The following is a 22,333-nucleotide window of genomic DNA, read 5'->3' as shown; positions in this document are numbered from 1 at the left end:
CAAGCACCAGGTGCTGAGGCCAGAGGGTATTTTCCGACATGGGACACAGGACACAGTCACCCAAAACCTGCCTGGCCAGAGGACTGTGCAGGCAGAAATAAAAGGTGGATGTTCCGGGAGCTCCTGCCTGGAGGGACCCCAGGACACGTGTCCTTGTGCGGATGGATGTGGCTGTGCCTGGGGCAGCTCAGAGCACACAGTGTTCGGCTCTGCTGTTCCCAAGGGCTCCAGGGGCTGGAACGTCTCACGAGGAGCGCTGCAGCCTCACCCTCAGGGTTTTCCTGGCTTTTCACCAAGTCCCACAAGTACAATCTATTCCCAACACAACAAACAACACGCTCGGTACCACTGGCTTCCCTCTGCCCCCCCACCCCTCCCATGGGTCTGCTCTCTGCTTCCCTAAAAACAATTCTTCCATAGCTGCCTCTGCTAAAGCAACGATGGACCCAAGCCCTGAGCACCTGAGGTAAACCCCAGGTTTTTCTCTTAGAGTTGCAGCTTCTCTGAGCTGTCCTTGCTCCGTGATGGGTTCCATGGAAGTCATGGAGAGTAGGAGAGGTGAAGAGATCTCCACATCACTCACGAGTACCTCGGCTTGAATGATGTCCTGTTATTTCCTCCCAGACCTGTGGCTTTTTACCTGTAGTGACCTTGTTTACCTTGCAGAGAAAGGGAACATTTATTGCAGAGTGGAGCTCAGCTATAGCTTTTCAGCCAGCGATCAAAACACTCGAAAGCTAAGAGCAGCATTTGAATTTAAAAATCATAATTAGAGTGCCCAAGAGGCAGAAGTTGGAAGAGGGCAAGGAACGAAGCAGGGGGTTGGAGGAAAACAAAGAAAGGCATGAGAGGAATCTGCGCTTTGAACAGAGAGTCCTGAATATCTTGCACTGGCTACTTCAAATTGGGCACTGAAAATTAATAGATTCTTTGACCTTCGTTTCTCTGTGCTCCGGTTCTTTGTTTGTAAAGCAGAAATCACAATACAGCCTCACCAAGAAAAAAAGAAAGAAAGAAAAGATGTCATCACAGCAACTCCTTCAGCCAAAGCACTTGGATGCTGCATGGATGAGGACGAAGGAAAAAAAAAAAACCCAACCCTATATGGCTCTTCAGCAAGTGAGTACCACCATCGTGTGCAGGGAGCAGGGCAGTGGAAAAAATAACCCCCCAGTGGTGTAATTAAGGATGGAGCACAGCACACGCACCTGTGGGGGCTCCGTGGGCAGCCTGCAGGCAGGCACCTCCTAACTTTTAAATGCTTTCTCAACCTTGTCACTTCTGCTGTTATTTTGATGGGTTTTACGCATAGTTTTACGCTCTACTATATTAAGAGCGCGTCTACGTATCTTGCAAATAACTCTCCCAGCAAAGCCTGGCACGTATCCACAGAAAAAGCAGGGAGGCTGCTCGCTCTGGTCTAAGGAGCTTCATGTTGTGCTTGGGAAACTCCAAGTACAGGATGGGTGGAGAATGGATGCAGAGGAGCCCGGGGGCAAAGTGCTCAGGGGCGTTGGTGGATTAGAAGCTACACTGACCCAGCAATCGTGTCCTGGGCTGAATGAAAAGAAAAATCACCAGCAGGTCAAGGGAGATGATTCTGTCCCTCTGCTCTGCCCTGGTGAGGCCCCACCTGCAGTGCCATGTGCAGCTCTGGGGTCCTCAACATGAGAAGAATGTGGATTTGTTGGAGCAAGACCAGAATAGGCCTTGGAGATGCTCTTAGAGCTGGAGAATTTCTGCCACAGAGACAGGCTGCTAGAGTTATGGTTGTTCAGCCTGGAGAAGAGAAAGCTCCGGGAAGACCTCAGAGCCCCTTCCAGAGCCTAAAAGGGTTCCAAGAGAGCTGGGGGGGGACTTTGGACAAAGGCCTGGAGTGACAGGACAAGGGGGAATGGCTTCAAATTGGCAGAGGGCAGGGTCAGACTACATATAGGAAGAAATTCTATGTGAGGGTGGTGAGGCCCTGGCACAGGTTACCCAGAGCAGCTGTGGTTGCCCCATCCCTGGAAGTGTTCAAGGTCAGGCTGGACACATCTTGGAGCAACCTGGTCTAGTGGAAGCTGTCCCTGCCCATGGCAGGTGGACTAGAACTAGAGGATCTTGAAGGTCCCTTCCAACCCAAACCACTCTACGATTCTATTTTTATGATTCTGTAATGACCACACTGTCACATTTCTGCACTGGACCCCACTGTGGATGTACTACTGGATTTGTTACTGTGGTCTCTGCAATAGCTGCTCTTGCTGCCATGCAGGACACAAGAGGAAAGTTAAAATCCACATGCCTTAATTCTGGAGTCTTGCTCCTTTAAACACATGTGGGGAGGGTTGGTAAATCCTTGGACAGTTTTTCATCTTGCCTCGACTGGGCTGGGCTTCGGGCTCAGTCTGTTGTCTGGTCCCTTGTCATAGCTGCTGTTGTAATGATTCATCCATCTGGTTTTCTGGGAAATGAAAATGAGCTAGGGAAATGTTTTTTTTTTTCTCTTTTTTTGGCTGTATCTTCCCTGAAACGATTACAAGTTTGCACCCACTGGAGTTGATGGAGGGTGGACGAGTTTTACACATCACTTTTTGCTCGCTGGAGCAGACAGGGAAGCGCTGAGAATCCCATTCCTCAAAGTCAGACCACGACAGCTTTGCCCTGAACTGTGTTTCCAGGAGCAAAAAAGGATCCAGCAAAACCCATTAGAAGATTCAAGCTGCCCTCAGAGGGTGCACTGGACCAAACCTCATGCTGATGCACTCCGGGGACCACGTCCTTTCCTTCCGCTGGCTCCTCTCCTGCCTGAACTCTCCAGAAATGACGTGGGATGAGCTGCAGTAAGGCAGCTTGGAAAGAAATCCAGGTGGAAAACATGGACACTGAAGGTCTTCTCACTGGATTTAAACAGCTACTCTCGTGAGTGGCGTAATTTATCCCAAATCAGATAAATATGAGGGGAAAAAATCCAATGAGTTCACGCTGGGTGATGTTCAGTCTCAGAGTGCAACAGGAAGTCATGCTGGACTTTTTTCTTGTTGGTTTGTACAGTAAGGACGAGACAATGTGCCCATCCAGCTGGGAACAGCAAGGTGACCCCCTTGTTGGGTAAGGAAAGTGGCATTGTAAACTTTCTTTGCCAGCAGCCCTTGAAAACACTGTTTTAAACCAGCCAGCTCCAGAGGAGAGCTCCTATTTCTCCTTGCTCCAGGAACACATCCTCCTTGGTCCCAGCTTGGTTAGAGGTTAGACTGGGAAAGCAGCAGCTTGCCTGGGAGCAATCACTCCTCCATCCAGATGCATATTAATAAATTTCCATCGAACAGGTCACGTATCAAAGTTCTACTTTTCTATGCTGCTGGAGCAAACCTTCCTGTGACAAATTCCTCCCCTTACACCAATTCTGTATCTGTTACAAGCGACCCCTGTGAGAAGCAGATCCTCCTTGAACCCACCAGCACAGGAACTGCCCTCCTCCCTGGTCGAGCATCCTTCGTCTCCCGTCCTCCCTTTTTTTAGATCTCCTCACCAGCCTTTTACTCCATGATTTCATCCGAAGTGGGTGGTGAGTTCACTCTCCCCCGCGAGCAGCCTCTTCCCAACGGCTCCTGGGATCCCTGCCAGCTCCTCTCCACCCACGGCCTCTCCCGACGAAGCAAAGCCACGCAGCTCCCGCTGCTTCCCGGGCCAAAGGCAGCATCTCACATCTGGTGGGCTGGCTCGGGAAGGGAGAGGGGAGCCAAGGAGCACCTCGCTGGGGGCACGAGCACCAGCACTTTCCGAGGGTTGGCACTTCCACCCTCCCTCCACACCCCAAATGATCCCCGGCTTTGCTCCCAGGAGACAGCGATGGGTTACTGAAGTGACTCTTGAAGGCTCAAACATTGGAAAACCAAACTTAGTTTAGAAAACAGCTTGTGGATTCAAAACCAAATGAAAACTGCCTTTTTTTCCCTTTTTTTTTTTTTTTTTTGAGCTACTCCTACGCATAAAACCTCTGCGTGGATTTAAGCATTCCCAGCCCTTCCTAATGCAGGAGCACCAGGCACTGAAGTCCACTGGTCCCAGGGCTGTCCACTGGTCCCAGGGCTGTCCACTGGTCCCAGGACCGTGGAGCCAAACGCCCAAAACCAGACTGGATTCAAATTTTGAATCTGTTAAAGCAGAGCATTAAAATTGAAAACAGAGCACAGGACAGGTTCTCAAACCTCTTGGGTTCTTCCCTCCGCTCTTTTGCCACGGTTTAAAAAAAAAAAAAATGCAATCTTTTGACTATTCCTCCCGATGCCATTTCTGGGCTGGCAGCCTAATTCTGACGCCGCTGATTTATAGGCTTTGCTTGGAACGCAGTGCACAAGTACTTCGCTTTTTCACTCGCCCTTTCTAAACGTTTTTAACGATCCGCTTCCTCAGATCTGTTTACATTTGGGGCATTAAAAAGCTAAGCAAGAACTCCATTATGAGCAAGAACACCATAAAAATTCCCCCATTGCCAGAAAACATCTCAATACAGTGACAAACGTAGCCACGCTCTGGTCCTGCTCCTCATCCGTGGGAAGGCTGGTTTATAAATTATTCATGAGCGTCTTAAAATTTCCAGGCTAATCTCAACTAAAAAGTGGGGGTTTTTTACACCACCATTGTTTCACTCTGAAGTTCTCCAACTGGAATTTTTATCTGCATAGTGAAATCTGAAAATTTACTTGTGCTGGAGGTCTTTTCTCTTTTTTTTTTTTATTTCAAACGCTTCAGTTTTGATTTCAGTTCTCACACTGGAAACGTAGTGGAGAGTCTTTACACGACAACTTACTTGAAAGCCTGGAAGTCCGTGATAATTTCCACGAATTTTGTGAGAAGCTTAAGCTCTCCCAGATGTGATTTTTGAGCAGGTTCTGATCTATAAAGGATTTTGGCACCTTTCAGCTGGCAACGCCATCACCGCAAGGCATTTCTAGTAATGAAGAACTACTTGGGGGACTATCAAGCCGTTCTCTCCTTCCAGTCTGTTCCACAGTAAGGACAGGCAAGACTGAAGATTAAATAATGGCAAAATCTAATGGAGAAAATCACTGTGTGGTCCTCTGGAGGCTATTAACAGACCAGCTAACTCACCTGTGCTTACGGTTTTTACAGCTGCCAATCTGTTTTGGGATTTTATCCTGCACAGTGGCATTTGAGTATTTGCCAAGTAAAATCACTAATTATAAGTAAACCCCACTGGGATTTTTTTCTCTTTTTTTGGCTGTATCTTCCCTGAAATGATTACAAGTTAACGCCGCCACATGCAGTAACTTTACAGTAGTACGAGAAGTAGCATTTGGAGAAATGAAGTTGAAAGAAATGCCTTACATTCCCTGGTGATGTCCATGCTCTGCACTGCCATGCACTGCTTGGGAAACTGCACCATAGCTGGCTCCCCCACACAGTTCTTGGACATCCCTTCCCAACCACTTCATCCCAGGTTGTGCTGCTCCAAATGAGTGTCAGTGTCGGGCTTTACAGACTGGAATCCAACCAGAGATGTGCAGGACTTGCCACGTTAACTGCTTCGGAAAGTAGAGCCCAAGAAAACCTCTCCTCTGCAGCAGAATGTGAATCATTCTCAGCTGTGAGGGTGGTGATGCTCTGGCACAGGTTGCCCAGAGAAGCTGTGGATGCTCCATCTTCAAGGCCAGGTTGGACAGGGCTAGGAGCAACCTGGTCTAATGGAAGATGTCCCTATCCATGGCAGAGGGGTTGGAATGAGATGGTATTTAAGGTCCCTTCCAACCCAAACCATTCCATGATTCCATGAACACTGCTAGCACCAAAATACTGAACTCAAATATCCTTGTGATCCTAAGCCTCACCTCTCCTCTCAATGTCAAGTTGACATTAAAAAACTTCTTTGACAAGGGGAAAATGGACTCCCAAGGACTGAAGACAACTCATCTGCTGCCAAAGCAGGTTCTCTAGAGAAGAATCCTCAGGAAGAGACAGGTACAATGCTGAGAAGGCAGCACAGACAGAAGCTGCATGTAAGGTGACTTAAATACCCAGCAATTCAGGCAGCAGAGCAGGCAGCCACACATCTCTCCATGGATGCTATTGGAAAAGGAAAGGAAAACAAATTGTTGCCTCTTATTTGAAGGAGCTGAATGGGAACATCTTCTGACCCAAGGTCTGTAACTACTACACTGATCAGTACAAACACAGACAAAATCCTCTTGCCTGCTCAACAGCAGAGGTGGGAGCACGGAGCTGCTCCACCTTTTTAAGCCTGGAACCCAAAAGCTCTGGATGTTTCAAGGGGAGATGCACCTGCAGAATCTGACAGGCACAGCTGGAGAAGAGAATCCACCAGTGGGATGGATTGTTGTCACAAACTAGGAGAGCTCTCTGTGGAGAGCAGATCTGTCCTGAGTGACACCTGTGAAGTGAGAACCTCTCGCCACAGGCAGCTTAATTCAGGCTGCTTCTCTGGAGTTTGCTTCATTGTCCTCATCGGATCCGATTTACCAGAGATGACTAGAAATTCTAACACTGTTTTTGTTAGGATTACCCAAACAAGTAAGAATTCGCTCTCCTGGCACCTTTAAACTGCTGTGAGCTCTAACAGCCCATTTTACTGAACAGCAAAGCTCTGCCAACACAAGCCTCTGCTGTTTCATACTTAGAGAAGGTCCCAGCAGGACTCGACCAGCCCCCAGTAAAACCCACAATCCCCAAATTTATTCTCCTCGTACCTCTGCTGTCCATTATGGCACTGGAAATGTGCGCTAAGGACACGGCAGATCCCACACAAGCAGGTTATTTTTGGTTACTGATTCTCAAACCGGCTTGGAAGAAATCAGGAAGCATCTTGTAAAATATCACCATGTTGTCTTGTTTGCTGTTTCACTCTTTCATAAGCATCTTGTGCCTGCATGTTTCATCCGTGTTGAAAATTATACATATTATGATAAAAATTACAGTTCTGACCCTCAATTTATTTGTTGTGGGAACAAAGCAATTCTCCACCATCATCTCAAGCTCCTACTCTACGTGAGATAAGGTATTTGCCCCCCAGATTCCCAACACACAACGGATTTCACAGAACACCCTTATGTAGAAGCCAGACATTTTGAGATTGGGATGCAAGATCACCAAAGTTTCAGACAAATTAATGTAACAATCGAAATTTAGGCTCTATGTAGTAAAATGGTTTCATGACTCATTAACAGAAAAAGTGTACACTCTAAGACACTTCTGAAATATTTTTGCATTGAAAAATTCCCAAGAGACTTCAGGGTTCCCTCCCTCTCATCCCACCATCCAGCACCTTTTATATTAGTCCAGAAGTGAAAGTTTGTTTGGGGGAAGAACAGCTGACTTGCAGCGCTGTTTCTGGCTCAGTCCAAGCATTTATTTCATTTTAACATCATTCCAGAACACCAGCAGCTGGACAAACCTTGCTGGCCATCAAGGAATCCCCCTGCATGTTACATCGTGCAATTGCTGCAGGGTATCCAAGAGCAGGATGGAGCAGACTTGCAAACAGATAGTTTAAATTATACACTGTGGTACTGGAGAGGAGTTTTGAGACTGGTGCAGGCTTTGTAAGCACTATTTTGCATCTAAATCTGTGTGACAGGGAAGACTGTCTTCTAGTAGGTTGACTTTTTTAGAAGGCCAAGAGTTGAGAGCAAACAGCATCAAAAAAGAAAAAAAAATTAATACACTTCTTTCTCATCCATAGATCTATTTTACACTGAAATGTTTCTCTTTTCATCAAGCGTTTTTCTTCCTTCTCTCATCCATTCTTTCCCTGTTGCTGTAGGGAAGATCCAACATGGAACAGGACACAATCCTGTGTGATTGTACATGGGTACACCAGCAACAGTACTCATGTCTGAAATTACTTTCACGAGATCCAGGCACTTGGCAGCTGCTTTTTCTCACTGTATGGTGCAAACAGAAGAAATTACTGCAGGTTAAAACCCTCTTACCTTTCAACATAAATAATCAGAACGTTGTTAATCTTCACCTGGTTTTGTATGATCACTTTGTAACTGATTCTTACCTTAAGATTAGTTTTTGTGCTAACAGGTTTCCCTGAGTCCAGACGTTTCGATCCTACACACACAGTACAAGCAGCAAAACTCCAAACAGATCCATCTGCTCCGTCAGGGACTTCACTAGAGAAATCATTTAAGCAACAGTCTGTATGGGAGCTACTTAGGCAAGGGATGTACTTAAAACATGATGATTACTTTTAAGTCACATTTCCAGAATGCAACACTTCATTCTGTACAGTTTTTAACCTCCACGAGAACATCTGTCGAAACTCCTAAAATATCCATGTGGGCAGGTGTCACCCCTCTGCATCACACTGCAAAACCCCCATGCTGCCAGTCAGTCTACTTTTTCCATATTTTAGTGATTTTTGTATTAATTGAAGGGCTAACCTACAGTCTTTTGTACTGAACACAGTACTACCCACTTCTCAGAGTTTAAACAAGACAGACCATGAGGGTGGATTTCATAAATGGATGGAAGTGACAGACTAAGAAAACGTCCCATACTCTTCACATAAAGTCTCTTTTAGTTCATGATAATCTTAGTTAGAAATAAAGCAATGGCAGCATATCCCACAATCATAGAATAGTCTGGGTTGGATATCACCTTAAAGATCATTTCATTCCAACCCCCTGCCATGGGCAGGGACACCTTCCACCAGACCAGGTTGCTCCAAACCCTGTCCAGCCTGGCCTTGAACACTTCTAGGGATGGGGCAGCCACAGCTTCTTCTGGGCAACCTGTGCCAGGGCCTCACCACCCTCACAGGGAAGAACTTCCTCCTAATATCCCATCTAACCCTTTCCTCTGTCAGTTTGAAGCCATTTTCCTTTGACCTCTCCCTCCATGCCCTCACCCAAAGTCTCCCTCCTGCTTTCAAAATGTTTTCATATACCAAAGAAAAGATGGAGGGTACAAGAGAAAGGTAAATTTGCTGCCAACAATCAGCCACAACCTTAAAAATGCCTCTGAATATTCAAGATGCCCCAGTTGGAATAATGGAATATGGAATAACAGGAAAAGCAGTCCACTGCTGAATTCACCAGGACATCCAGGGAAAATATCCCCTGCTACAGGGACGAGTTGCTGAAGGTTGGTTTGTATTATTAACTTCCAAAAAGCTGGATGCAGTATGAGAAGCTGTTTGAAATAAGATTCTCAGACATTATCTTCATGGATAATGAGATCCTGCTGGAACTGAGGACACGACCCACCTTCAACTCTGCCTCCGGCCAGTTCTGTTTCACTGAAGAGCTGAATTTTCAGGTAAAACTTCTTAAACTCCCCTGGAAAGATGACTCAGGTCTTTTATTGCTTGCACTGCTCAGAGTGTACAAGAGGTGAACACAAGAACTCCCAGGCTGGCACTGAGATCTTCCATGAGATCTTGCTTTCAGCATGTCCAGAGTATGGGAACTGGAGATTGGAAAGCTTCCTGCTGCTCCTTAGATTTCCTCATACTTCACAGACAGGATCATTAAACCAACAGGGTGGGGCTTTTCCTCTTTTATCTCAAGTCCACACTGTTTTTTCTCACTGGGAAAACCATCTCCCTTTGTCTTCCCTCTCAGCACCTTATGGCTTTCCAAACCATTTTCAACCATCATCTTTATGCAAAGGACCTAAACCAAGACCCCTTGTTAACAAATTTTACATATTCCATCCATTAGAGGTTGCATTATCCCTGAGGAAAATTCTCCAGCTATATAAAACCACCTCGCAAGAATTTAAACTCCTAGTATTTCTGCATTCAGCAGCTCCATTCACTAAAATAACACACTTCCCTGTTTTCAGCCCTGGATTACGCCACTGAAGATTCTCTGTGGAGCCTCTTGCACAAAAAGTCACGAGGAGCAATTCCCCAATCACTATAACCGATTTCAAATGGTGCTAGAAAATATTATTGACTCTGAACACCAAAAGAAATCAGTCATCCTCTAAAGGGGTTACGGAGATCTGCAAGGACGAAGAGTTAAGTGCTGGATAGTGTTTGACACTGGAGAATCCCCAAACTCTTGAAAAATGTTAATTAATTACCTCTGTGGCATTATTCGCTAACAAAACATTAAAAGCGTTATTAAAATGTTGATGAGGAAACAAAGGTACAGTGAAAACTTTCAAAATCAACCATTAGCTACAGGCATCTTTTAATACAGTGAAATACTTATAAAAATATCATCTTGAAGCACTTAAAAACTGTCCAAATTTCAGTAAACTTGGACAACGTGACCAACCACAGCGTGTTCCAATTCTCACAGTCGCTGGTGCTGGCCATTTCCATCAGCTACAAGGAGCACATTCAGCCATCAAACTGTGACCTGAACACTGTGAAGTCACACAAAATAAATAACATATTCTCACCTGCCAAACACGCCACAAGAAAAAGCAAGACACGCAGCTGGGATGCAAACAGCATCCAGAATTCCCAGCACTTCAGTGCAGAATCACCTGCTTTAAATTCCATTGTGTCTTGTATGATACACATACAAGGTATTTACAAGGTTGATAATGAACCAACCAAGGTGTACCCATGTGAGGCTAAAACATGTTTTGAGTTGGAAAAAAAGTGGAGTACATACAGTTCCCTTCCTAATTCCTCACCATGTTGTATGAACTAGCTGTGCTAGAGTTTTCACCAGCTGGTGCATTAAAATCAACATCTTCAATATTGAGCTGGAATTCTGTGTCACACTTTTCTGCGTTGTCTCTGTCTCATGAGCCCTCCTCTGGTTCCGAAGCTGCCGTTCACCACTCACAAGGATTATAAACATGCTGACAGCAGAATTCCTGCCTTTGAAATCACACACTGCACAGCTCTCCCAAGAGTCACTTGGGCCACAGACCCCCCATGGTCCCAAGGGACCTCATTTGGTGGTGGAGCTAATTACAACAGCAGAACCACACAAGGAAGATGCTGACCTTCTCTTCTTTTCCTCTGAGGCTTCTGAGGATCCGTTTCCCTGATGAAGGCAGGCATTCTTCCTCCAAGAACACTGATTTCAAATGGTGCTAGACAATGAATAGTTAAATCTAAACCACCATATGAAACCAGCTTCCTGAGGGAGCTTGTGTCTAGCTGGGAGGATATTCCTGTAACAATAAATTGGAAATGCCACAGAAGAATACCTAGCCATGTCGGGTTTTTATTTTTCCTATTAAACAGTTGATGCTTTTTTCTTATTCTTACCCTTGATTTTGGTTTGAGTCACCAAATGTTCACTTCTGTTTTCTATTATATTGCTACCAACAGCAAGAGAATTGCTTGCAGCAGTGTCACTCTGAAGAATTTTGTTAGCCAAGCTTGAACAACATGTACAAGGCTTTAACAAGGAATGAAGGGCCTTCATCCTACTTGTGTTGCTGTCTTCTATTAACACATTCTGTCTGCTGAGCTCTGCCCACAGAACAGCTACCTCCAGACACACCAGCAAGGGTAGTGCTGCTGCAAACTCCCTCTCATGATGGCAAAACACGTGTGACAGTTCTCCTGCAGGATGTTACCATGTCTTCATTTTAACAGCAGCAGCCAAAGTACCAGCGTGGCACAGAAGCTACACGTTAAGGCCTAAATGTTTAATATTCAAAGGCCATGCAGAGAGCCTGAAAACTTGCCCACCTGCCTGCTAGCCCTGGCTGAGGTGGGATTTGCAAATTAGGGAGAAAGTGTGTGCCCAAACCTAACGCTAAGGACTGCATTGATTACGGATTGTTCAGACCTGGCACTCACCACCTGGAACCAGCACTACTTCTTAGAAATCTGACACAGGGCTTTTTCCTGGAAATCTGCTACTGAAGTGTGTTCTAGACAATTTACTCCCTTTCAAGCAGATTTGGTTTTTTGTTTTTTTTAATAACCTGTCTGCAGCTCCTCATCTCAGCTGGCAGAACAAACCTGAGATCCGAAGGACCACATCTGCAGGGCCATGTCGAGCAAGTCTGAGTGCCTGCACAGCCCCGCTCTGGGGCGACACATTCTGGGAAGCACTCGATAGGTAACATCACAGCCTCTCAGCCAGGAACTAATTACCCCCCCAAGCAGCAGCAGAGAAGGCACCACGGAGTTTCTGGTGGCAGAGGGAGGCACAGAGAGGCCGTGTGCCCCATCCGGGTGTAGAACAGCACTGTTTTAAGGAAAACAACCCAACGGAGGAGGATGGGCCTCCGAGAGCGGGCAGTTACTGGAAGAGCTGTCACTGTGCCAGGCCACATCAGCACTGGATTTACTGTGCAGCTTTTCTGTCCAGAAAGTGCCTGTGTGGAGCAGAGCAGGCAGGAAGCAGCAGGACCGAGCTGTGCTCCCGCCCGTGTGTCCCCAGGCTCTGCCCCGAGCACATACAGCTGCCTGGGAATCTTCCACGCAGGCACACAAAAACACTGGTGCTCTAGCAATACAATAAAGCTGCTTTGAAGTGGGGGCAGAACCAAACTGATTCCTCCAGCAATGCAAAAGCCCCAGATTTTGCCTTACTGCAGTATTTTCAAGAAGAGTGAAGCATCTTAATTCTTCCCCCCTGCAGTTCATTACCCTTTTGTGCTCTGTACCAGCTCCTGGAAGCCCTGTGAAAGCTGATTTTAATAGATTAGAACCACAGAGTAATTTAGGTTGGAAAAGACCTTTAAGATGATCAAGTCCAACCTCTGACTTAATGCCACCTATGCCCACTAACCCATGTCATGAAGTGCCAGGTCCACTCGTTTTTTGAGAACTTCCAGGGATGGTGATTCCACCACTGCTCTGGGCAACCTGTTCCAGCGCTTAACGATTCTTTCAGTGAAGAAATTTTTCCCAATATCCAACCTGAGCCTCCCCTGCTGCAACTTGAGGCCATTTCCCCTTGTCCTGTCCCTGGTTCCTTGGGAGAGGAGACCAACCCCACCACCCTCCCCCCTCCTGTCAGGGAATTGTAGAGAGCGAGAAGGTCCCCCCTGAGCCTCCTCTTCTCCAGGCTGAGCCCCCCCAGCTCCCTCAGCTGCTCCTCATAGAACTTCAGTTCCAGACCCTACACCATCACCCAAGATGAACCCATCTGTGGAGTCCTGATTACAGGCAAAAAAGTATTTTCAAACTCTTTCCCTTCAGGGTGCAGAAAACCACGTAAAAGACTAATCACATCATTTCCTAAAGCTTTATCATCTCCCAAGATGCAGCTCTCTCTTCCTTTACCACAAGGACAACAAAACCAACCAGCTTAGACTAGGAACCAAACTTCTAGATGGCTGAAGGAGAGAAATCAAGTTAGTGGGGACAGTTCTCACAAGGGCATCTGTCAGCAGCACAGCTAACACAGTCCTCTCCAAGAAAATCTTCATGAGAAAGTCCAAGAAACCTGAGATCCATCTGTGAAACAAGGAAAGCAATGACACTTCCCAGCCATTATCTTCCCAGGACAAGGCTAAATCGTGCTGTAGCATCTCTTCTATGCATTGCATTCATGACACCCATGGATTTGAAGCCGAGGTCTGGCTGCATGGCTCTGCCTTTACCACACGACCTAGGATGGGTGCAGACCACAGCATCTCCATCTGACTATCCAGAGAGCAAGTTCTGCCATTTAATATCATTTGCACTTCTGAAGAAAGCATCTTTCAGAACTTGTAATAACTCTGTGTCTTTCTAGAACACGGCTAATGAGAAACACGCTCGCGTTAGGGCTGTAAACTGTCATTTCTAAATTGGAAAAACAAATGAACTGCACAGAGAGAGCTATTGTGCTGCTCCAAGATGCCTCCTTCTAATTAGGTCCTGGAAGTTTTAGAACATTTTCAGATCTTGAACTGCTCCATCCTTCTTAGATTTAATGATCAGAAGAGCTGAGGGCAACTTTCTCATTGAGCTGGGAAGAAGAGGAGGAACAGAGGAGTTAACTTTTTTACATTTAAAAGCAAGAGCTTGGGAAATAGGAAGAGCAAACCCAGAATTCACTGTAAATTGGTAAAACCTGTAGCTGGAAGAGCATTTGATTACATTTCTGTTTCTGTAATTACAAATTAAGTGTTCTGTAATCCTCCAGAGAAAATTATGAGAATGACATGCCAGTGACTTAAGCCCTAATCTTAAATACTTAATAATTCATGTTTTTATTTGACATTGATGGGATGACTTGCATGAGTAAAGCTTTGTCTGCAATTAAAGCACTGCAAGAACAAAGTTTACAATGGTTTTGTTTTGCTGCTAAGTAACTGTACTGATTTACAGGTGGTTTAGCTGCATTCAAACACCTATCAGGGAACCCTCTCTCTTCCACTGATGAATTCCTGCAGAATTTCTGCACTTGGAATAATTTGAGAACTGTGATCCCATCTGTGACTGCAAATGACAACTGTGGGCACTTTATCAGATTAATCAGGGATAATCAGAGAGAACATGCACTGGGTGCAACTTGGAAAGACTTCCATGTGGACTAATGATCCCTGCACAGGAAATTCATTAAAAAATAAGTCCTACAGCTTCCTTTCCGTGCCCTGCCACAACAGGAGCTGTGTAAATGGATTTTGTGAGAGCTTGACTTAGGACAGCTTTACGATCCATCTGAAAGACTGAGCCAGCCTGTAATTTGCAGACAATGGCCTGTGAGAACATTACATCTGACAAACTGCTCAACTTACTGTAACTTTTTAAATTCCCCCCATTTTTATTTTTTTTTTAAATAAAACGTGAAGCCAGGGGAAGATGACAGAGTGACAAGTCTGCAGAAAGGTTCTGTCTGTAGAAGGGGAAGGGACTGTGAGAACTTCCTACTTAATGCCTCGCCGTGGATCTCATTTATGAGCTGCTGCAGACACCCCATGGCATGATGGAGATGAAGGAACCACTGAGAAATTATCTGTCAGCTGAAAAACCAATTAATATTAACTGCAGTGAGAAAAGAACTGTCTACCCAGATAGAAATTGAGACTGTGAAGTCAGTTACAGATGTCTTTAAGGGTTTTTTTTTTTTTTTGGTCATTTTCAACTTGAACTTAAACCACAGCTATTGGGGAAAAGCTGCTTCATCTTTTCTTTTTCTGCACCATCAATCCCCCAGCGTTTTCACCACCAGCTTAATGAATTCCAACTATCAAGAGAGCTCATCCGCTATGTAATTTGTCTTTTTTTGTTCCCTTCACTAAACAAGCAGGAAAAATGTTTTTAATTTGCAAGGCTGAATAAATGCCTACTGTGTTTGCCAAGACTTTATTGACATTCATGGCTGTCCACAAAGCTGACTGACTTCTCACAGAGATGGTTTATCTCCTCAAGTAAAAAAAAATAAACCTGCCCAAACAAGAAGATGTTAATCTTCCTTAATAAAATAAATGAAAAGCAGCAGTTCAATAAATAATCCTGTGGCTAGTGAAACACCCCTTCATCCAGGATATGGTCCCAGAGCAGATTTTTGTTGACAGCAAGATCACTTAGCATTGGGACACCCTCCAGTGCTCACTGCTGCCTCTGATGCTGCAGTTCATGTCACCTTCAAGTTGTACCAATACGACTGCCCGTGGGCATCATTCAAATGATTCTAATTCAAAGGAAAAAAAATAAAATATAGGGTTTCTTTTCTTGACTGAGTTATTTTCAGCCATCTGGTTTTCCGCACGGTCAGGGAAGAGATGGCACTGCATTGCTGCTGGGCTGGAAATGAATGGCTGGGAGTGGGCAGAAACTTATTAAAGCTGGCAGTAGCAAAAGACATGAACTGTGGAATTACACCTTGGATAGCATCAAATCCCATCTCTCTTGCTCAGCTGGTCATGAGGAGTTGAGATGAGTTTCAGCCTGCAACGAAACACAGCTCTTGAACTTTCACAAGAAAATCAATACACTGAACTCTGAGGTTCTTACTCAAGTTTTACTGGGTTTTTGCACAAGGTCCAACTTCCCCCACAGGCCTGAATTTTTCCATCTGAATTTTTCTTACTGAACAATTTTGTTTTCTTACATTAAATGGGCAGTGTGCAAGAAACAATCAAAGCCTCCACGAATGGAATTTAATATGATCAGAAGGTCTGCAGTGGCTTGATATAAACAGGTAAGAACAAAAAACATTTGTGAGGAAATTATTGACATGAAAAACCATTACTGAAAAGATTTCCTACACTGATGAGAGTACTTCCCATTCCTTCCTGTGCTTTGTTTAGCTGCACTGAGAAGAACTACGAAGTAAGAGATCTGGGGAACATCCCTCTGGAACAGGGACACAGCTCTCAAATAAAGACAGTTATTTCCCACTAGTGAAACATTCAATTTATCCATTATGCACACACAGTACCTTTATCTTTTTAATTTCAAAGCTTCTCAAAGCTTTGAGCAATAAAGGCTTAATGGCTACAAGGTATTTACAACAGCTGATACCAAGGAAGGACACAGATGTTCTGTACCTCAGAAAAAACAGCCTCCACCATGTACAACTTTCTCCATGTGCTTCTGGGACAATTCACTACTGACAGGTTTGTCTTCAGAATCTGGAAGAAAAAAAACAAACCACAAGAAGCTCTGTGTTGTTCTGCAGAGATATAAATTAAAATACAACTTCAGAATCATCCTTTTCTTCCTCCAGGCTCTTACACAGGCTTTTTAGCCACGTTATGGTTCCTCACAATCCGAATTTATGTGAGTGCATTTATGGTCAGAACAGGCAATCACAGTGTACCACTAAGCAACAGCAGTAAATACAGGTATCATGTTCCCCTTGGAAGGAGTAATTTCTGATTAGAGCTTCAAAATTCATCAAAAGAAACTGCTGTCTCTGTTTCATAACAAAGTACCTGTTACTCCTTTTAATATATATCCAAAGATGTATCCAAACCTCCTGGCAGACTCCTGTGAGGTGCAGTCCACCTTGTGCACTGACTCCATGGCATTTTGAGCCCTCATGCCACAAGGAAATAAACCTCTGTGGAGGCAGAATCCATATACAGCAGGTGCCAGAGAATCACCTGCTGCATACAGCAATATCCTTGACGTAGAAGTTGCCTCAGATTTACTCTGAACTCTGTTTTGAAACCTCTTCAGGCTGATTTTGGGGATTAGCAGCAAAGGAAATCCTAAAAATACAAAAGCGGGCTTATCAAGCTGGGGGAAAAAAAGCACTAAGATGTTTTTGTGACACAGGCTTCAGAGTATGAATTATGCATCACCAAAAACTGACTTCAGTTTGGATGGGAGGAGGGAGATTTCTGTGCATCCAAATCCCAGCACAACGGGCACAAACTGCTCTGCAGGGAATTATGATGCGCATCCTTGTAAAAAACATTATCAATCTGAGAACCCCACCCTCCTTTTTGCCTGAGTATCATTTTGTGTTAATTATGAGAACCTGAGGCAGAAATACCCTGCCTCAAATATGTAATAATAAATACCTCCTTGGAATCAGTCACCATCCATATCAGAGAGGGCTACTGAAACCATAAGGAAGCAGGAACAGCCTGGCTTCAGCCTCGCTCTATTTCTGTCCACATTCCCATCCCTGTGCCCATCACCATAGCAGCTCTTCAGTCCAACACCAACCTCTGGGGCAACAGAGGCAGGAAAACAGTGGGTTTTTTCCCAAAGGGATCAAGATTTGCTGGATAAAAGCAGCTGATGTTATATTTTAGCCACTGGACAGGACAGACATAAGGAACAATGTAATTCCCTGCTGACTGCCAGGGTATGTTAATGAAGATATGATAATGAAGTAGCCACCCACAACAAAACTCAATGTTGCTTGTCCATGTCTTTACATTACATAAACACTTTTTTTTCATTTCTACTGCTGCCTTACATATTTAGAAGTATCTCATTGGGATCCGGGAGAAAAACAATGACCATTAGGAATAAAAAAATAATATTTCTTCAGCTGAAAATAGTTCTTCTGACTGAAAGCTTTTGGGATCTAACAGCAATGAGCATCATTTTTAGCAACCACCCTGGCACTGTAGCTGTTATATAAGTTTCAATAGAAGTGCTAATCCCATCCCTGAGTAGAAATGTCCATCATGGAGCACTCCAAAGCTACACCTACTGTTTGTATCCTAGTGCCATGTGTTGTATCACAGCCACTTCTGTCCCTACAAAGTGAGCTCTTAAAACCAGGCACCCTTTAATGTTGTTGCCTCTATGCTTATCTCCAGCACTGGATTAATTTATGCTGCCCCAGGAATCATCACGGTAGTTTGTCTGTCAAAGGACCTGGAAAGAACTTCTCTTACATATCTTTTAAAAATAACACTAAACACCACGAAAACATTTATTAGTCTGTAATTTTTGTCTGATATAATACAAACTCAAGATTACTTTGGAAGACTCCACAATTACCGAAGAGGAAGTGAAATTAAAATTATCACACAGAAAAAAAGATAACAATTAAGAAAGATAGGAAACTCAATCAGACCACTTCAAGTTTTAACCTCAGCTGAATTCTTACGCCTCACAAGCACACTGCAGCGGATCTTTTATTCCAAGACAAATATTCTTTACTCCTCCCATCATGTATGACACTGCAAAAAAATCCTGAAATCCAAGCCAGAAATATTTTCAGAGTGAAACAAGCCACCTCTGAACCTTTCCTTGTTATGCAAAAGAAGCACAACAAGGAATGGACGGGGATCTGAGCAAACTGGTCTAGTGGAAGGTGTCCCTGCCCAGGGCAGGGGGTTGGAACAAGATGATCTTTAAGGTCCCTTCCAACCCAAACCAGTCTGTGATTCTATGAAGCATAAATCAATTTTTTTTAAAGATAACCACTTCCTACATTCTGCTGCTGCGCGGTGACAAATATAATATACGCCAGATACATTTACACCACATATTTCACAGCAGGGAAAATAACCGATGCAGAGATCTTACTCCATCAATGTACTGGAAAAAGAAATTATTTACCTTTCAGTTTGCACAGATTTATGGACAGCTTTTCCCTCAAACAACACGTTCGTCCTTTGGCACATGCAGGACACCTTTGTGAGATCAGCACCTGGAATTTATAAAACGGTTTACGTAAATGCGCGTGTGCGCATTTCCAGTTTAGCTTCCCCCAAAAATACAAAAAAGTCACATGGTTACGGTAAAGATAAAGATTTTAGGGACTGAGCAATGGCCTGTAAGCTGTGCTAGAGACTGGAAGAGCCAGGAGATGACAGGGATCTTCACCGCATGCTGAGCAAGGATCATCTGGATCAACTGGTGAGCATCTGGCAGGGCTGGAATCAATTACATCTGCACAACCACGCAGAGCTTAGAATATTTACTGATCCTTCCTCCTGAACTCCTGTTACTACTCAGTTTGTGCATGTGACTTCTGTTACAGGACAGTCACATCATCAAGAGAAAAGCAGACAATGTGCTTCAATAATAAACACTGATGCTGGCACACGCCATGGAAATCACAGAGCTAATCAGAGGACAACTTAAGGCTCCACATATTGAACACAGCCAAGCAAGAGATGGGAAAAGGGGCTGTTGGATTCTGAAAGTAATTCTGATTTATGGAATAGTTATTGCTCTGATCGACAACGGCTATTAAACATCTTTAGCTGCACCAGGAAAGCGTGTCCCTATCCATCAGGAAAACATAATGTGCACATATCCAATATTTGTCGTCTTATTAGTCTTCTCCCTGCAACTGGCTCCACCTGTTGAAGCTGCAAACAAGGTTAGCATCTCATAATTGGAGCATCGAAGCACAGCTGAAGTTCTGATTTGCCTTGAGAGCTGAGAAACTCAGCTTGTGCAGATTTTAAAGCTACTGCAGGTATTTACCTTCCCAATGATTTCCAAGAAAGGCAACTACTGTAGCAGGGCAGAGACCCTGTCATGGATCAAAACACACCAATCTAGAAGCTTCACATAAAACAGAATAAAATGAGTTTGGTTTCTAGTTTACTGCCTGAGGCAAAAAAGTGAGAACACACATAAAAGAATAGAAAGTATAAGGAATAATGAGACAATAAAACCTGATATAAGGGCAGATTAACAGCCCACTGGTCATTCTACTCTGGGCTGTATAGAAGGATATAGTTTTAAACCAGAGGTTTAAATAAAAAGGTATTTTTGTGGCATTTACAGAGGGCTGGCATGGGAGAAAGCTCCTTTCTGTCAACACTATACTGTGCTATCAACCCACATGTGTGCAGGCCACACAAACACCTTGCAAGGAAAACAAAATGAGGCACAGAGGTGCAGGTCTGAAACTTGAGTGCAGAGAGAGAGAAATCAAATCCATGTTTGCAAAGAAATCTGGGAAGAGGTAAGATGCAGAACGTGCACGGAGAGAATGTCACTGTGCACATCAGAAATATGATTAAGAAAGACCACAACCCCTGCCCCCAGAATTACAGACATCCATGCAGAATGGAATCTCCAGCTGGAAATAGGATTGATGATACTCAAAGTCTGACCAGTGAAAAAAAGGGAATGATGAAGAACTAGTTATAAGATTTGGTTAAGAAAAAGCAAGTAGAAACTTCAAGGTTTCAAATGAATTCAAGGGGCAGATGTCAGTGTAGGATGGAATCACAGAGGGGAACACAACTGCAAATGACTGGTAGAACTTCTTACTTCTAAAAATCTGTCCATTACTAGACTAAGGAACGCTAACTAAACCTAAAGAAACACCAGTTATTTAGTCAATGAGAGATTTCACCCTTTATCCTGCCAGCATTCCAGTTCTCCTGTTTGTAACAGACATACTAAGTTAATTCATCAATGACTAAATGAGTTCAGTTAGTTCATGGCATGTAATTAATTAATTCTCCTCTGTTAACAGGCACATCCTAATGTCACTTTGTACTATTTTGCAAATTCAATTTAATTTATTAGACACAATAAGAAAAAAGGGAATTTGAAGGCAGAAAACAAAACTGCAGCAAGGACAGATGCAAAACCTACGGAGATAATGCACAACATAAATACCATCTGGCAGCAAGGTCCCTTCCATGCCCAGCAGGGATGACTGTTCTGCATTAACTGTTTTGTGCTTACAACAGGTTTGGGATGATGGGTACAGGAATGTGGCAGCTGCCAGCCCGTGGTGGTATCCCCACAGCCATTTCCCTGCAGCTGGACTGGGTTCTCAACTTGCACTCCCCCCCTTTCAGTCCCTCACAAATAGTTTCATCAAGAAATTCTTTTTTCACAGAACTACTTTAGATTTCTTTGTGGTTTTAATAGTGGCCAAGGAAATTCACTCAAGATTATCCCCGTAATTCCTACTGTAGCCACTGTGAAGGTTAAAAGGATTAAACAGTCGAAGTGATGACTGGGATAATAAAGTATGTGCTATGTAACGCCAGCTGCACAGGCCTTGACAGAGCAAAGTCTAAGAAAAGACAGAAGAGGAAAGTCTTCAAACACAAAACCTGACAATCGCTTGAACGCGGTGCGTACATACACCTGGCATTCCAAAATCCAGCTGTAAAGCAGGAGCTGGGAGAGGAGCTCAAACAGGTGTGGGATGGTGGTGTCAGGCAGCATAGGCACCAGTGCAAAGGTGGGAGCAGCACCACGTTGGGTTGGGTCTGCCTGTCAGACACACCAACTCCTTCAGCCGCTTCCTTTCAGCACAGAGAGAAAACAGCAGAGACGCTCCCTCAGCCAAGGCAGGAAATCAGCTGAACCATCATGATGTGAATGGACTACAATTAAACCCTCATTACCAGAGAAACTAAGGTAGGTTTCCATCAATAACAAGCCCCTGTTGGTGTAGCACACACAGGACAGGAGCTTTGGGAAGGCCAGTCCTGCTGCTGAAGAAGGCAGTGAGACACGGTTGTCCTCAGATGGCTGCCTGAGGAGCATCTCTTTGCCATGAGACTGGGAGGCTGCAGGCATCATCCATGTGGCCTGTCTTGGTTCTGCCCAAATTTTGGTGGCATTTAGGTGCCTGAAGTCCAGACTGATAAAACTCTCTACTCAGTAGCTGCTGGGGCATCAGCACCTGCCATATCAGAGCCTGGTATTTCCTGCACAGTTGAAGGCGTCCCACCTGGAGCGAGGGAACCTGCCTCTCACTGAGACTCTGCTGCAATCTATTTAGGCAAAAAGCAGTCTGAACACCACCAAGTCCCCTCAAAGAACCTAAAATCCACCAGAAGCCATGCCAAAACCAGAGAACAAGGCTGCACAGGAGCACTAGTGCTCACTATCTTCACTGGACACAGAAGCACCCACATGGAAAGCAGGAGAGCCCCTTTCTATGCCTTCTCAGCCTTCAGCTTCACACTTGCCCTGGAAAACTGGAGCAGCACAGATCCAAGATGTGAGGCTGAACATTTCCCTGCATCAGCTGCGCAGCTCCTGAGCCTCCCTGTGCTCCCTGCCACACACACACCCACCCCACACACCCTCAGAGCG

At 44.6% G+C, this 22,333-nt stretch overlaps 1 long non-coding RNA gene across 7 annotated transcripts in view; it reads right to left on the bottom strand.

Moving 5' to 3' along the window:
* Positions 1 to 11,086: 11,086 nt before the first annotated feature.
* LOC127474480 (uncharacterized) overlaps positions 11,087 to 22,333 on the bottom strand; it is a 119,497-nt gene continuing 108,250 nt past the window's right edge. For 5 of the 7 annotated variants that reach the window (XR_007905869.1, XR_007905864.1, XR_007905865.1 and 2 more), the window contains 3 exons: positions 18,866 to 18,956; positions 16,384 to 16,467; positions 11,087 to 15,781 (listed from right to left, as the gene is read on the bottom strand). This is a non-coding gene — a long non-coding RNA (uncharacterized LOC127474480). Of the gene's footprint in view, positions 16,468 to 18,865; positions 18,957 to 22,333 lie in introns of all 7 variants that reach the window. The other 2 variants (XR_007905870.1, XR_007905866.1) reach the window with 2 other exon arrangements.

This window comes from Manacus candei, unplaced genomic scaffold (assembly GCF_025592945.1).
Source record: "Manacus candei isolate 608988 ecotype Guabito, Panama unplaced genomic scaffold, ASM2559294v1 h1tg000042l, whole genome shotgun sequence".
NCBI lineage: Eukaryota > Metazoa > Chordata > Aves > Passeriformes > Pipridae > Manacus > Manacus candei.
This window is presented reverse-complemented; position numbering and strand designations above follow the sequence as displayed.